The following is an 18,314-nucleotide window of genomic DNA, read 5'->3' as shown; positions in this document are numbered from 1 at the left end:
GACTCCTGCATTTCCTGCTAGGTCCTCCTTGTCAGTCTGGCGGTCACCCAGTCCCTCTCTGCCTGCACTCTCTTAAGCTGCGGGGTGACTACCTCCTGGAACGTGCTCTAATCTAATTACTATCGCTGCTGGGCCACTTGGAGCACACAAGCCTTAGCAATCCAGCCCATGATGTTCTGGTGACTCTTTATCTGTTTTTTTTTCTTGTGACTTGAGTTTTGTACTTCTTGTGCTATTATTTTACTGTGTTTGGATTTCATGGGCCTGATGGTCTGGAAAGGGCTGCTTCTTCATGGACAGTTTTAGGAGTTATCCACCAATGGAGAAGCAGTCTTTTTGCACCAATTAATGGGCAGTGAATGTCAAAAGTAGTGTGTTCAATAAATCATTCCCTGAATTGGTGTTTTGTACAGTCATTGTTTCTATGTGGCCAGTATATATAATTAAGTGACACACAACGAGGAAAAGTTTTGATTACCCCTGTTGCCGAGGGTTACATTAATGCACGAACTATAAATTCAAACCTAAAAACAGTAAAGGCTGGAAATACACAGCAAGTTGATCAGCATCTGAAAGAGAACCAAAGTTTCATAGTTTTCATATGAAAACTGCACCAAAATTGGCAATGTCAGGCTGGTAAAGTCCTTTATACAAGACTATGAGACCAAACTGAGAATGCCCAAGAGAGCAAAGAGGGGAGGTGAGAACAGCAGATAAAGGCCAACAGTTTGACTCTACTAATTACTTTCACAAGGACATCGCTAATGGATGTAATAGCCTATTCTTTTCCTCAGCAATTTTCTCTGCTTAGCTTTCCTGAAAGGATTGGCTCTTTACTATGGTGGGAACCCATGGTGCCAGGCCATTATTCATGTGCCGGCCTTAGCAGTGAGCTTAGGCAGGCTATTTGTTTGTAGTGGGGCATTATATCAGAACCTGATCTTGTCCTCATTCAATGAGCACTTACTCACTTCCAGCAGGGGTTTCTGGAATAGGAACCATGACCAATTATCCCCTCCTTAAATCAGAGACACTGAGGCTGATTACAGTGCCCACTCTCACCCCAGCTTAGAAGTACCATCTCAGACAGGCAGGGAATCAAAGCTGGGAACTTTCTGGTCTATTTGGCAGACGGCCGATTAACATATTTTTGAAAGCTGGAAAGAGGCACAAAGGACACCTTGAAACTGTTCAGGTGGGCCGCTGGGGGTGAAAGTAATCATCCAAAAAGGAGATCTACGCATGTAGGCAGAGGGCATGTCTGAGGTACTAAATGAGTACTTTGCATCTGTCTTTACCAAGGAAGAAGATGCTGCCAAAGCCACAGTAAAAGAGGAGGTAGTTGTGATACTGGATGGGCTAAAAATTGATAGAGAGGAGGTATTAGAAAGGCTGGCTGTTGGAAGGTTGCTGAGGGAAGTAAAGGTGGAAATTGCAGAGGTGTTGGCCATAATCTTCCAATCCTCCTTAGATATGGGGGTAGTGCCAGAGGACTGGAGAATTACAAATGTTACATCCTTGTTCAAAAAAGGGTGTAAGGATAAACCCAGCAACTACAGGCGGGGAAGCTTTTAGAAATGATAATCAGGGACAAAATTAATAGTCACTAGGACAAGTGTGAATTAATAAAGAAAAGCCAACATGGATTTGTCAAAGGCAAATTGTGTTTAACGAACTTGATTGAGTTTTTTGATGAGGTAACAGAGAGGGTTGATGAGGACAATGCTGTTGATGTTGTATATATGGACTTTCAAAAGGCTTTTGATAAAGTGCCACATAATAGGTTTGTCATCAAGATTGAAGCCCATGGAATAAAAGGGGCAGTGGCAGCATGGATATGAAATTGGCTAAGTGACATGAAACAGAGAGTAGTGGTGAACGGTTGTTTTTTGGACTGGAGGAAGGTATACAGTGGTGTTCCCCAGGGGTTGGAACTGGGACCGTTACTTTTTTTGATATATATTAATGACTTAGTCTTGGGTGTACAGGGCACAATTTCAAAATTTGCAGATGGCACAAAACTTGGAAGTGTAGTAAACAGTGAGGAGGATAGTAATAGACTTCAAAAGGACATAGACAGGCTGGTAGAATGGGCAGACACGTGGCAGATGAAATTTAATGTAGAGAAGTGCAAAGTGATATATTTTGGCAGGAAGAATGAGGAGAGGCAATATAAACTAATTATTATAATTCTAACAGGATACAGGAACAAAGAGACCTGGGGTTATATGTGCACAAATCTTTGAAGGTGGTAGGGCAGGTTGAGAAAATGGTTAAAAAAGCATGCGGGATCCTGGGCTTTATAAATACAGGCATAGAGTACAAAAGCAAGGAAGTTATGTCGAACCTTCATAAAACACTGGTTCAGTCACAGCTGGAGTATTGTGTCCAATTCTGGGCACCGCTCTTTAGGAAGGATGTAAAGGCCCTAGAGAGGGTGCAGAAAAGATTTACTAGAATGGTTCCAGGGATGAGGAACTTCAGTTACGTGGATAGACTGGAGAAGCTGGGGTTGTTCTCCTTCGAGCAGAGAAGGTTAAGAGGAGATTTGATAGAAGTGTTCAAAATCATGAAGGGTTTAGATAAAGTAAATAAAGAGAAACTGTTCCCATTGGCGGAAGGGTCGAGAATCAGACGACACAGATTTAAGGTGATTGGCAAAAGAGCCAAAGGTGACATGGGGAAAAAAAAATTTAGGCAGCGAGTAGTTATGATCTGGAATACATTGCCTGAAAGGGTGGTGGAAGCAGATTCAATCGTGGCTTTCAAAAGGGAATTTGGTAAATACTTGAAGGGAAAAATTTGCAGGGCTACAGGGAAAAAGAGTGGGGGAATGGGACTAACTGGATTGCTCTTACAAAGAGCTGGCACGGGCTCGATGGGCCGATTGGCCTCCTTGTGTGCTGTAACCATTCTATGATTCTATGAAATAGCTGAAAATTAAAAGCACAATGCAAACGATGTGTAGCATATGTGGAAATAAATAGTTATTGCTCGTTTAGCAAGACAACATATAAATAAATATGTTTAAAAATTAAGCCAACTAAGGATTTAGAATGATCTAATACTAAGCTTAATACTTGAACATTGCACATAAACAACACTCACACACTGAGCCTACCTTAAATTTTCTATGAACAAAATTCAGGTTAGGATTGTATGAGAATAATACAAAAATGTTACATTTGTAAATAGTTACAACTGGCAATAACAAATTCAAAGTGGGGATGATTGAATAAGAGTTTAAAAATACAGGTTTAATTAACCAGAAGTAAATGAGGGAAAGGAAGTGGACTTCAATTTCAAACCATATCCAGTGTGAGAGGGTATGACATGATCTTTGGTCCAAATCTAATCAAGGGGCTACTGAGTAAGTTAGTAGCCCCGATTTTAACCTAACCTGCCCTGGGGAACGGGGTGTGTTCGGTGGGGGATTCAGGTTGGATGCCTGTATCTTTACTGTCTAAAATTGGACAAGCTGTAATACCCACCCACCCAGTTCCCGCCGGGCAGGTTAGGTAAAAATCGGGGTTGTGGATGAATGCAGATAGAGTTCCCACTGTGAATGTTTGTGAAAGGAGCTCAGTGCTTAATGAGAAAAATCACCTGTGTTCAGCTAACTCTTGGAGAACTGTGATGCAGTACAATTATTTACATAAATCTCAATCTACTGTGTGTGGGAATCTGGGTTGGTGTTTGGGGCAGGAGTCTATTTTTCTGCAGAACGAGCAAATCAGCTGGCTTGAGAGACTTATGAGCCACTGTTGCTTTCCTCAGCGGTGCTGGTTAATGGTAGAGTGCCCCAATTAAAATGGGACAGTTGATAAATATGCTTATTGGCATAAAAGACCATGCCATGGCAATAAACACAAAACCAATTAAGAACTGAGAAATATATCGTGCATTTCACCAATTTCACTTTACATCATTCAGAGTTGGGCACTTATTGGGATAAAAACAGGAACGCTGGAATTAAACAACAGGATGATCGGTATCTGAATAGATAAGTTGGGTTAACATTTCAGGTGTAGGCCCCATGTCCAGTTCCTTACCCGGGAGCATTAACCTGTATTTCTCCTTTACAGGTGCTAGTGGACCTGCTGTGTATTTGCAGCGTTTCCACTTTTGTTTCCGATTTCCAGTACAGTCCCCGCTCCTTACACTGTCTGCACTTATCACGGGCAGCTGCCTATATCGGGCATATGGCGCTACCAGTTGTTATCGCCACAGGCATCAATTACAAAGGCACTGCTTAAAACGTATTACATGCTGGCTATTTCATGCAGTTCAGTACTTACCGATTTAAAAGCTCCGCTGATTTCAGGCAAAGTCAGGTTATCGGGCAGCTTCAATCAGCTGTTGACAACTACGTGAGGCAGTTGAAAAGTGCAGACTTCGGGCAGATTCATTCAGATGATTTTACCATCCACCGCGTATAGCGGGCAAATCGCGTTAGCACGAGCACGTCCGCTATACGTGGTGGGGACTGCATTTGTACTGGGATTCCTCCCTCCTCCCTCACTACTATATGTTGCATGAAAGGAAAGGGAATTTTGAAAGCGGAAAAAGGTTTTCACTGTTCAAAATCAAGAAGGGGATTTTTAAATCATTGTGAAAGTGCAGGTTGCCACTAAGAATCAAAGAGACACACAGGCACAGCTGCACAATTCCCAGTAACCCTGTTCTCAAAAGGAATTTAGTGACTGAAGCGAATAATGGTTTTGTGAAGTTCGTTTGAAATGTGGGGATTTTTTAAGTAATTATTAGAAGTAGTCACTTACTGTGTGCAAAATGACCACAAGTGAAGATTGTCTTGGGTAACAAAGAACAGGTTTACAATTTTACCAGGCATAGTGCACAGAGGAAATCTCTCTCTCCCCCTCCCCCCACTCCACTTGTACTGCCCGTGCCCAGTCTGTTCTGAACAAGTCTGCACAGTCGATCTCTTGGTGTGATAAATTAGCTGTTCTTGGAAAACGTGACCTTAGAAACGGAGCCATGTAAATTCATGCCTTTTGGAATTCTGGAGGGGTTCCTTAAAATATATGGCAGTGTAGAGTTACTGCTGTGAAGAAAAAAATGCTTAACTGGAAATAATCCATGGAAATGTCACAACTCGCATTTCACTACCTAGAAGATTGTAAAGTGTGGTTATTCCAACATTTACAATGTCTGGGTCTGCTATTTGCACAGGTTTTACAGAATCCTGTACGTCCTCACCACTACCGGGATTGGATAAGGAAGATTCCTCGGGTCTGAGTCCTCCACCAGAACGTATTGGAACGTGCTTGTGATTTTCCAATATGCACTGGTGTTGGATGGAAAGTTAGGAAATCTACCCTTGTGTATCTGTTTAATAATCCCTATGCTATAGGACAAAGCATATGTAGCCTATGGGTTGAATGTCCACCCACAGCACTTGAATGCACTGAGGTCATGAGAACATCTCCCCATATTCTGTCACTATTGCAGCCTGAACACATTATTGTCACTTTGACCTACCTGCTTATCACTTTACGTTATGCCATACACCATAGTGTAGACTTTCCAATCTGAGCAGGAACATTGAACCCACCCAAGCCACGCACGGCTGACCCTGGCAAAGATTCCTGGAGCCAGGCCTCATTACACATGGCGAGAGCTCATAGCGTGTGATCTGCCAGTGATTGGGAGCTCCTTGTTTATGAGGCGAGGTATCCAATGCAACTGCAGACATTTCGAAGGGAAATACATTTCCTGTCCAAAAAAAAAGTTTTGCAACACTTGTTTGGCACTACATAGTATGTGAAAGGAGCAGGGTTACGTCAGGACAACAAGGCTTCCAGATTCAGCAGTAGAGCTGTTGCTATAAGAAGTGAGACACAGGATGATTACTGTGCTTCACAGCACCCTTCCCACAGGAGAGAAGCTGGATTAGCTGGGAGGTGTCAATGCAACGTCTATCATCCAAATATGAAAACGTTTGCAGACCTAAGCTCAGAGCTACGACTATCCTGCTCATGTTCTTTCTTCTTCCCTTGCTCACACCTCCCCTCCCCCCAAGCATACACTGAAGCATAACATCATGTGTCACACTATATGGTCATGTAAATAAATTCTGCTTTGTCTTACTATATAGACAAACTCAAATTACTAGAGAAATACTTTTTTCAACACAGTAAATTATATTTTATGTTCCAGTAAACTAGCATTTATTGGGAGAATCAGGAAACTCGATGAGCTTCAGACAGTTATGTCATGTGGAGAAACACTTAACATACCAAAATCAGTGGGGATCTGTAGAGGGCCAAGGAGCTTCTTTAATGCGACTTGGTCACAGTACACTGCTTTTTTGTAGAATTGCATAGCTCCCGCTATCCTGTGTGTTTGCTCACAAAGTCCAGTAGAAGGTGCCTAGACACGCATCTTAAGCTGGGGTAGTACTACTGGTTTGAGACCTGTAGCTGCAGTGAGTGGTTTGTAGTTGACAATACCCATATTATCACTATGTCAGCACTCTACCTCTGGGCCTGATGGTTGTGGGTTCAAACCCCACTCCAGAGCCCGAGCATGTAATCAAGGCTGATACTTGAGCAAAGTCTCCATTGTTGGAGGGGCTGTCTTTCAAATGAGACATTAAACCTGTTCAGGTAGATGTAAAAAACACTATACGAAGAAAAGGAGGAATTTCTCCCAATTTCCCAGCCAACATTCATCCCTCAAACAACTAAAACAGATTATCTGGTCATTCATTTCATTTGCTGTTTGTGAGACCTGCTGTGCACAAATTGGTTGCTGTGTTTTTCTACATAACAACAGTGACTACACTTCGAAAATAATGTATTAGTTGTGAAGTGCTTTGGGACATCCTGAGGATGTGAAAGGTGCTATATAAATGCAAGTTCTTCCCTAGCTGAGATTTGCACTCTGACCACCAGGAAAGAGTCAGAAGATTGTGGGTCCAAGTCCCACAGCAGAGGCTTGAGCACAAAATCTAGGCTGACACTTCTGTGCAGTACTGAGGGAGTGCTGCATCGTCGGAGGTGCCACCTTTCGGATGAGACGTTAAACTGAGGCCCCGTCTCCCCTCCCCCCATAGCACTATTTCGAAGAAGTGCAGGGGAGATCTCCCCGGTGTCCTGACCAATACTTATACCTCAAACAACATCACTAAAACAGATTATCTGGTCATTATCATATTGCAGTTTGTGGGAGCTTGCTGTATGCACATTGGCTGCTGTGTTTCCTACATTACAACAGTGACTACAATTCAAAAAGGACTTCATTGGCTGAAAGGCACTTTGGGCTGTCCTGAGGTCATGAAAGGTGCTATGTAAATGCAAGTCTTTCTTTCTTTTTTCTTTTTACCTGCTGAAACACTAGGGCAGTGCTCTGCTCTCCATCAGTATACTGTCAATATGTTGAGAGCACGCATAGCAGTGCCCACACTCTCAAAACATTCAAAACGATTAAGTTTGCAAAATGCCCGAGAGGTCCAACGGACCCAACCCCCTCACCAAGCACTTTGAAAGTCTGACCAGACAGCATTCTGCGGTTATACTCTACGTGATGCTAAACCCATGGGATTGCCTTGCTAAGGGAGTCTCACACCACTATGTTCCAGAGTCAGATTGGGACTTGAGTCCGGAGTTAAACTATCACTTTTGCATCACTGCACACCAGAACTCAGCTCACAATGATACAAAAGTATAACTGTACCTTTAATGTGCTAATTTATTTCACCCTAATAATTGTTAAAGGAGCTTTACACTGGAATTGAAACACTTTATAAATTTGGTGACGAGACTTTATCTGAGCAATCTCAAAATATTTTTAACTTAGAGTAGTTCCTTTAAAAAATAAAGTTTTCATTTAACTTATTAATCTTTAACATATCAGAACTGCCATTTTGCAATCAGGTGTCAAAACAACCTGGATGTCCCATCATATGGCTAGTGTAGCACTGCAGTAACAAAATTGTCAGCAGAACATTTCTCTGAGCTACTCCAGCAAATAGTTGAGCTATATAGACCAGCAAGCTTGGCCTCAGTGCCCCGAATTAGGGAGAGGAGTTTTCCCACTGATCCTTCCCTTGATTGCTAATAATGTATCATTTGTCTACTTCTTTTGAGTTTTAATAATTTTACAAAGTTCGGTTTTCCAGCTGCACTTAGCATAGATCGCTCCTCTTTGAAAATGTTGCTTTCAGTCCAGTAGCTATATGATTTCTTATACTCTTATAGCATTTTTGGGGAACATACTTCACCACAAGCAGAGCTTAGTAATCTCATGCAAGGCATTTCCAACAGATTTGTACAAGTCTCTCGTACTCGCACTGGGTGACTGACAGATAGTAAAAGCAGCCAAAGAGTACAGAATCTGAAAACATTCAGTTATCTGTCTTTGAAATGTCTGTAATACAGGCCAGTACAAACAGGACAGTCAATATTATTGAGTACTTTGCACATTTTTTGCTTTGGGCACTCTTCAACCCGTTTGTTAGAGGCACAGAATGACTGCCGTTTGGATTTGCAATCCAGTTCCTTGATGTCAGCTGTCTTCGGTGACCAAGAGTGAGAAAAGTGCTGAATGTACTGATTGTCAAAGCAAACTGAAGATTAGAGGCAAGATTTCCTGTCTGCTATATGTATTAAATGGTAACTCATTTTTTACACTTAGGAACATAGGAACAGGAGTAGTCCATTCAGCCCCTCGAGCCTGTTTCGCCATTCAATTAGATCATGGCTGATCTGTACCTCATCTCCATTTACCCGCCTTGGTTTCACGTCCCTTAATACCCTTACCTAACAAAAGTTTATCAATCTCAGTTTTGAAATTTTCAATTGACCCCCAGCCTCAACAGTTTTTTGGGGGTGGGAATTCCAGATTTCCACTACCATTTGTGTGAAGAAGTGCTTCCTGACATCACCCCTGAATGGCCTAGCTCTAATGTTAAGGTTATGCTCCCTTGTTCCGTACTCCCTCACCAGATGAAATAGTTTCTCTATCTACCCTATCAAATCTTTTAATCTTAAACACCTCAACTAGATCACCCCTTAATCTTCTGTACTCAAGGGAATACTTCCATTTACAGTTTTGCTACAAATAGCGGATGGAGAAATTCTTCCTCCCTAGCGCTCTTCTCAATGTGCCCATTAATATGTGAACTTTTGGCTTTTGATTTGTCCATTGTAAGAATTTCATATACTCTAAAGAATAATGGATGGTCAGTGGTTCATTGCGAGTATGCCTGTGGAGTACTGAATTGGCTTTGGATTGTCCAAACCAATGAAAACTCTTTAGCAGCAGGGCTACACCACAACTCAGGATCACCAGATTTATGCCCTTTTAGCTTGACGGCTTGTTGTCGACCACCAACGTGGTCTGCCCACTGTTTGAAGTATACTCAAATGTACATGGACTCCAGACAGTATCAGAGACCCACCTCTTGTGAGTTGCCATTGGGTTAATTGCCCCCTGTGCTGTGCCCCTAAACACCTGGGCTGTTTCCGTATGGACGACACCACCAGGTGATGAATATAAATGGGGGAAAATGATGCACGAAGGTGCAGTTGCTGCACTCAGTTCTTATGTTCCTGACACACCTCTTTTCACCTTGGTGTCAAGCTAGAGTGTTGCTCTCTTGAGACTGGATATCAAAGGTAGTAGAGCTATAAGGTGCTAGTTCAGAATCAGTTATCGTTTTTAGATGCTATCCCGTCGAATATCTAGAGTGGGGAAAAGTGAAAACCTGGCATTGAATCTGGTGCTCTCCTGGTCTGTAGCTCCGTGCCATATGGTTCATTTACCCAGTGAGCACCATAGGAGCACAGAGAGGTTTTAACCTCTATGTTGCTCGACATCATATTATTTTGAGTGGATTATACAGATGGAAAGGCAGTTTGTAATAAATTGCTCCGGTCCTTCTGGCCTCACAAAGGAACGTTTTACACTTACCTTGGCGGGCCTCTTCTGTTTGCAGATCTGTTTCAGGCTGGCGGGAAAGTCGTGGCAATTTCCCCACTCAGGCTCTGCTTAAAACGCAATCGGGGTCTCATTGACATAATAGAACCCTGATTTACATAAATTTCAAGCTAATGGGTGAGGAAAAAAGTCTAACTAACGGGGCACACTGTGAGATGCCCTGCTCCAGCAAATTCTGGGCCAATAAATGTGGCTTGGTTTCTACATTAGAGAAACAATTTTGCTTATTTAATCTTTCAGCAGACTCAGGAGCAACCCATTTAATTTATGTTTTCAATCTCTTCCATAGCATCAACAGTACAATTCTAAAGGGGGTGCAAGAACAGAGAGACCTAGGGGTATACGCGCACAAATCTTTGAAGGTGGCAGGACAGGTTGAGAAAGTGGTTAAAAAAGCAGACGGGATCCTGGGTTTTATAAATAGAGGCATAGAGTACAAAAGCAAGGAAGTTATGTTGAACCTTTATAAAACGCTGGTTCGGCCACAACTGGAGTATTGTGTCTGATCCTGGACGCCGCACTATAGGAAGGATATGAAGGCCTTAGAGAGGGTGCAGAAAAGATTTACTAGAATGGTTCCAGAGATGAGGGGCTTCAGTTATGTAGATAGACTGGAGAAGCTGAAGTTGATCTCCTTAAAGCAGAGACAGTTAAGAGGAGATTTTTTAGAAGTGTTCAAAATCATGAAGGGTTTAGATAAAGTAAATAAAGAGAAACTGTTCCCATTGACGGAAGGGTCGAGAACCAGAGGACAGAGATTTAAGTTGATTGGCAAAAGAACCAAAGGCGACATGAGGAAAAACTTTTTTACACAGCGAGTAGTAACGAACTGGAATGTGTTGTCTTAAAGGGTGGTGGAAGCAGATTCAATTGTGGCTTTCAAAAAGGAATTGGATAAATACATTATAGGAAGGACGCAATTGCTCTGGAGAGAGTGCAGAGAAGGTTTACAAGAATGTTGCCAGGGCTTGAAAATTGCAGCTACGAGGAGAGATTGGATAGGCTGGGGTTATTTTCCTTGGAGCAGAGGAGGCTGAGGGGTGACTTGATTGGGGTGTACAAAATTATGAGGGGCCCAGATAGAGTAGACAGGAAGTACCTGATTCCCCTAGTGGAGAGTTCAAGAACTAGAGGACATAGATTTAAGCTGATTGGCGAAAGGATTAGAGGGGACATGAGGAAAAACCTTTTTTACCCAGAGGGTGGTGGGTGTGTGGAATTCGTTGCCCGAATTGTTGGTAGAGGCAGGGACCCTCAACTCTTTTATAAAGTACCTGGACCAGCACCTAAAGTGCTGTAAGCTGCAGGGCTACGGACCGGGTGCTGGAAGGTGGGATTAGAATGATTGCTCTTCGAGCCGGCGCGGACACAATGGGCTGAACGGCCCCCTTCTGTGCTGTATCTTTTCTACGGTTCTATGGTTCTATATGAAGGGAAAAAATTTGCAGGGCTATGGGGAAAGACCGGGGGAATGGGACTAACTGGATTGCTCTTACAAAGATCCGGCATGGGCTCAATGGGCCGAATGGCCTCCTTCTGTGCTGTAACCATTCTATGATTCTACATACTATCATTCCAAAAAATTGTAATTTGCACCTTGATTAATTTCCTAATGTAGCAAGTAATTTCAGCCCTTCCATTTAAAAAATGCCTAATGGTCCATTTCTTGCTGGCATGCATCATACCCTTCTCCTGATAAGATTATCATGTTGACTGATTAATTCCTATAACTTTAAATTTCAACCCACAGAGTGTCAAAGCCTTTAGAAGGACTGGAAACAACCTACATGTAACGCGTTGTGTTTTGAACCTCTGCCACTAGCTGAGGCCGGACAGCTTTCAGCAGAATGTCCACTCACATCGCTCTTAGCATACAAGTGTCTAGTGTCAAGGTCCGTCAATGTGTCGGCTGCAGACACTGGCTCCACATCTGAATATAACACTTAACTGCACTTCTAGGCACAAAGCAGATGAACTGTAAGCCCTGGGAAACCATTACTTTGAGCACTAAAATACTTACTACAAGGGGTGTGTTTTCAGATAATAATAAAGTTCAAAAGGCAAAGAGATAGAAAGGTATTTAAGGCAGAACAGTTCAATGGTTATGAAGCAATATTGTAGTTTTTAGTAGTAGACTATTACAAGTGCGCATATCCTCTTCTTCATGGTGTTAATATGTGTAAATGTGAAAGGTAAAATAAACATGCAGTGAATGGCCCAAATCAAACACAATTATTGTGCAAAATCTTGTATTTGTTAAATGCAACAATCAAGCTTTGGAAACTGCAGGTCGATCTTTCGCACTCCTTAATTGAATCTGAGGCAAATCAGTGCCCTTGCTCTTAGATGCTTACCTGCTTAGATCAAGTGTCTTGTGCGTTGAGGATAAGAGCAAGAAGGGTATTCTGTATTGAATCTTTATGGAGCTTCATATTCTTGAGACTATTTTGCCCATGCAGCTGTACAACTGAGAGTACTCTTGCTCGACTTGCACTCCTGCTTTCCCTTCTTCCTTTTGGGGGAGCACTAAGCAGGAATTCATGTCCCATCGTGGGTGTATGATTAATACAAAGGAAGAATGCATTAAAATGTAAGAGGACATTAATAAACTTTCAGAATGGGCATGTAATTGGCGAATGAATTTCAATATAGAGAAGTGTGAGGTGGTGCATTTTGATAGGAAGATAGGAGACCACATACTGCTTGGATAATAAGAGTCTCAATGGGATCGAGGAGCAAAGTGATCTGGGGTACAGGTACACGAATCACTAAAAGTAGCGATGCAGGTTAATAAGACCATAAAAAGGCAAATCAAGCACTGGGGTTTATTTCTAGATGGATAGAATTGAAAAGCAAAGAAGTTATGTTAAACTTGTTTAGAACCTTGGTTAGACCACACTTGGGCTACTATGCAGTTCTGGTCTCCATATTATAGAAATAATATAGAGGCACTAGAGAGATTGCAAAAAAGATTCATAAGGATGATACCAGAAATGAGAGAATATACTTATCAGGAAAGACTGAAAAGGCTGGGGCTCTTTTCTCTAGAAAAGAGAAGGCTGAGGGGTGACCTGATTGAGGTCTTTAAGATTATGAAAGGGTTTGATAGGGTAGACATAGAGAAGATGTTTCCACTTGAGGGAGAGTCCAAAACTACAGGTCCTAAATACAAAATAGTCACTAATAAATCCAATAGAGAATTCAGGAGAAACTTCTTCACCCAATGAGTGGTAAGAATGTGGAACATACTACCACAAGGAGTAGTTGAGGCAAATAGCATAAATGCATTTTAGAGGAAGCTAAATAAACATGAGGGAGAAAGGAATAAAAGGGTTCGCTGATAGGGGTAAATGAAGTAGGGAGGGAGGAGGCTCATGTGGAGCATAAACGCTGGCATAGATCAGTTGGGGCAAATGGCCTGTTTCTGTGCTGTAGTTTCAATGTAACTCGAAGTAAGTAAGATATAGAAGAAAGATATATCTTTCTTCTATATCTTACTGGGGGGAGGCAGAAGGAAAATGCTTCACGGGTCACCTCAATGTGAATACCTCATACTTGGGCTCTGGTTTCTTAATTTATTTTAATTAATGTACATATTATTCCTGATAAGCTCACCATGATCTTGAGATCAACCTTTTTCCTAGCTGGCCTTTGCTGGGTTTGACTACAGAAATGAAGCCAGAAATAGTTCTGCGCAGTTGTGAGCTCCCTGTGCGTTCGTCATGATTAGTGCACAGTTCATCATCCATTCCTACATGAGGAAATGTCCACTTACTGAATACAACTTTCTGACTCTGTCCTATCAGTGAGTGAATGTCCCTTTAAAACTAGAAGCATGCAATCAGCCTTCAGATTGACATGGGATACAGCAACAACAGCAGCAACGTGCATTTATACAGTATCTTAAATGTTGAAAAATGTCCCAAGGCGCGTCACATAGGTGTAAGGAAACAATGAACACTAAGCCAAAGAAGGTATATGGGGTGGTGACCATGGAAAGACTTAAGCAGAAGGATAAGAATGTTAAATTTGAGGTGTTGGGGAACGGGAGCCAATGTAGGTCAACAAGGACAGGGGTGATGGGCAAGCGGGACTTGGTGCAATATAGTATGCAGGCAGCTGAAGTTTACAGAGGGTGGAGTCTAGCCAGGAGAACATTGAAAGGTCATGTCTGGAGATGACAAAGGTGTGGATGAAGGATCCAGCGCCGATGTTACTGAGGTGGAAATAGGCACTCTTTATGATGGAGATGATATGGTGTCAGAAGTTCAGCTCGAGGTTGAATAGAACGCTGAGATTGCAAACAGTCTGATTCAACCTGAGACATTGGCAGGGGAGGGATATGGAGATAATGGTGAGGGTACAGAGTTTGTGCTGGATGCTGAGGATGATGATTTCTGTCTTTCCTCCATATCCCTTGATACCCTTACCCAATAAAAATCTATCAATCTCAGTTTTGAAAATTTCAATTGACCCAGCATCCACAGCTCTTTGGGGGACCGAGTTCTACATTTCCACCAACCTTTGTGTGAAAAAATGCTTCCTTATTTCCTGATTGGCTGTGCTCTAATTTTAAGTTTATGCCCTCTGGTTCTGGAGTCTCCATCAGAGGAAATAGTTTCCCTGTATCTACCCTATTGAATCCCATTATCATTTTAAACACCTCGATTAGATCACTCCTCAATCTTCTAAACTCAAGGGAATACAAGTTTATGCAACCTGTCCTCATAATGTAACCCTTTCAGGCCCAGTATTATTCTGGTGAATCTGCACTGTACCTCCTGCAAAGCCAACATATCCTTCCTGAGGTGCGGTGCCCAGAACTAAATGCAGTCCTCCAGAAGACCATGGCTCTGTATAGCTGCAGCATCACTTCTTCACTTTTGAATTCCAATCCCCTTGAGATAAAAGCCAATATTCCATCAGCTTTTTTGGTCACTGTTTATAACTGTGCACTAGCTTTTAGTAATCTGTGTACATGGACACCTAAATCCACAGCTCCTATTCTCTCACCGTTAAGAAAATATTCCGATTTGTCTTTCTCAGGTCCAATCTGATTCCACAAGCAGCCCAAATTATTAATGTTTCCATATCGCACATTGTCGTAAAATTGTATTAAGGTGCATTTTTATATTTTTAAGTCTACAAATAATAATAGTGTGAACTGATCTTTTTTTTGCCAAGTTTTCTCCTCTCCTCTCATGAGGATGTTACCTCCTTGCAAGGATACCATTCCACAAATGCTGGTTGCTCTCGACTATCTCACTCAAGTAGCCTTAGTAGTGGGCTATTCAACCACTAGTCAGTGGGCTATTCGACCATGGAGATCACCACAGCCAAACCTCAGCTTGTCCTGTCCTGACATGAACACACAATATGGATCACTGGTCAGTGATCAACTGTAGGCATCGTAGCCAAATTTCCCCCTCCCTATCACAGGGGCTCTGAGGTTGCTTCACCCCTAATTCCAGCCCAGCTGAGATCGGCTAACTCAAACCCAGGACTTTCCCAATCTGGAAGGCTCAACAACTTAACTGGATCAACTTGCTGAGACACTGGGGAGCTGCAGTGCAAACTCATTGATTACATTAGTATGATTATTCATTGCGTTCCAGAAGCTGATAGTTTGACGTTAAAAAAGGAACTATTTAACGCTCATTAACTGCTAAATCTGTTGCTATAAAATTGCAGCAATGGTGGAAGATAACGGCCCTGATTTTAGAATGGAGGCAGGATGGCAGCGGGGGGGGGGGGTGAATGGACACATGGGTAACCAGACCAATAAAATATGTCCGTTTCCCACACGATCGCAAGTGAATTGGTGCCACTTAACGTGGCTTCCGGGTTTGCTGTCGCAAAGCTGCGCAGCGGGTGGACTGTGCACCCGCATCACAGGCTGTCAGCTGGAGGAGCTCTATTTAAAGGGCCATTGCTCCAAAGGCTTTTGCTGGAGCAAAGACCCAGAAACCACAATGGGGCAGCACAGAGGCAAGGCTGCGCCAAGGTTCAGGGACGCCTCACTGCAGAAGCTACTGGATGGGGTGAGGAGGAGGAGGAAAGTGTTTTACCCCGCAGACAGGAGGAAGTGGCCTGGCTCTGCAACCAAGGAGGCTCGAGGTGGCAGAGGAGGTCACTAGCAGCAGCAACATCTCCCACACCTGGATCCAGTGCAGGAAGTGGTTCAATGACCTAACTAGGTCAGCAAAAGTGAGTACACTTACTGATTCTCCTACATTCCGTGTTCCACATCACCACCCAACACCCCCCCCCTCAACTTACCCTCACTTCCTCAGCACTTCCTCACCTCCCCATTAGTCACCCCACCACTACCACTCACCCCAATCCTCATCCAATGTGATGTCTCTGTCTGATACTCACCCTCTGATGCACCTCTTTCACGTTCAGCCTCGCCCAGAGCAATGCATTCATTAGTTGGCCACTTCACCATCACTCACTCACACGTCAGCTCTCTCTCCCCTTCTCGGAGAAGAGAGCGCAAAATGCACACGAGAGGGCGAGGACTGGAGGGGGGGGCCACGTCCTCACAGACACGGAGCAGGAGGCGCTGGAGATCAGCCGCACCCTCGAGTGTCTGTCCGTCGGGGACGCCGAGACTGGCACCCAACAAACATCTGGTGACACAACTTGAACATTCATCACATACAACATGAATTGATGTTAAGAATGATTGGCATGTTGAAGACCTCAGTATGCTCATTGCAACATGACACATCTGTGAAGATGCTTAATATTGCCTTCTGTTCTCTTACAGGCCCTTCAGCGATCACAGTGATGGCAGAGGGTGATTCCTCAGGAGGACCTGTCGGTCCCTGTAAGTGCACTGCCATATCTTAGCGAGCCATGCACCAGCACAGATACTCACACCTCGGTGGGTCCTAGTAGTCAGTTAGTTGGGTTGGCACCTGGTGAGTCACCAAACACAAGTGAGCACGAGCAGACACTGATGGCAGGGACAGCTGTGGAGAGTCTGCATCGTTGGCCCCCTCCTCTTCAGACTCTGCTCAGCTGGACCCCGATGCTGAACCCCGGGAGCCGTCCTTTAAAAAGAGAATGATCGAGGGACAGCAGCGCATTTGCGAGGTACTGGAATAGGTGCCAAGCACACTCTCCACAATAACGCAGAGGATGGAGGAGTCCAACTCCTGCATTAGTGGAATGGTGGCACAGGTACGTAAGGGAATCTCTGTGATATTGTCGCAGGGACGTGAGCAACTGTCTTAGATAATGTCGCACGTAACTGCTGAAATGTCTGAGATAGTGTCGCAGGTAAGTGCAGGAATGTCTGCGATGGAGAGAAGGCTAGTCTCCATTGAGATTCAATTACGGCTCACAAATGAGTCCATTCAGGCCCTGACAACGGTCGTTCGGACTCGGTGAACAACATTCTGTCGCCTTAAACAAGCTGACAGAAACTTTACAACTGGCCTTCCAACACATCACACATATCCTCCAAACTGTCGTCCAGCAGGGTGGTAGGAGTGATGTGGGCCTGGTCCAGGAGAGGGATGACGGCGAAAGGGGACATGGAAGTGGAGACGCCACTCAAAGCACTCCCACATCTCACCCGTTGCCCCCCTCTCAACCAGTACCCACAATGCTGCCTCCTCTCCAGGCGGCCGAGTCTGCCCCTGCACAGGTGCAGGTGATGCAGTCTTTGGAGGGGCCCTCATGGGCTTCAAAATCCAGAGGGCATAGGCCGAAAGCAGCTATGCAGTCAGGGTATGAACATGAGCAACCTGCCACTACCTCTGCTGCAGCCACAGGGGATGCACCACGTAGAAGTAGTAGGAAGAGAAAGGGTAAGGTTCTGTGAGCACGAAGGGTGTGCACAAGGGTGTCTGACAGATGGGGTGTGGTTTTAAACCCCAATAACGGGTGGGTTGGGGACGGGTGGGAGTTAAAAATAGTTGTTTCTTGGGTTGTGACCGCAACCCGGCTTTATTTCTGGGTTTAACATCGGTGCAGAAAAGTACAGGCTTCCCACTGGGAATGCAAAGTCCGAAAACTTTACAGTTGCGACCCAAAAAAACAAATATTTCCAACTCCCACCCGCCCCCAACCCACCCATTCTTGGGGATTAAAATCACCCCCCATAGTCATGTTTTTCATTTGTATTTGCTTTTTGTTAAACTCACATTAAATGTTATCATTCTCATCACTACTGCCACGTCTTTCCCATTCTTGACTGGCTTTTGTGATAGGAACTTTCATGAGGTTCACCATGAACGGCGACACTTGATGTCACCCAGTGGGTCACTTTACAGTGGGTGTATGTGTAGCTGCAGAACTGTTTTGTGCAGAGAGGGGTGGCAAGGCTGGTGATATTGCTC

The 18,314-nt window shown here is 43.7% G+C and overlaps 1 protein-coding gene across 1 annotated transcript in view; it reads right to left on the bottom strand.

Moving 5' to 3' along the window:
• The window catches only part of LOC137323344 (SPATS2-like protein), a 139,985-nt gene that overhangs the window by 50,145 nt on the left and 71,526 nt on the right, over nucleotides 1-18,314 (bottom strand). The gene's annotated exons all lie outside the window — the stretch shown is intronic.

This window comes from Heptranchias perlo, chromosome 7, assembly GCF_035084215.1.
Source record: "Heptranchias perlo isolate sHepPer1 chromosome 7, sHepPer1.hap1, whole genome shotgun sequence".
NCBI classification, from domain to species: Eukaryota; Metazoa; Chordata; class Chondrichthyes; order Hexanchiformes; family Hexanchidae; genus Heptranchias; species Heptranchias perlo.
Note: the sequence above shows the minus strand (reverse complement) of the source record. Positions and strands in the feature narration are given on the sequence as shown.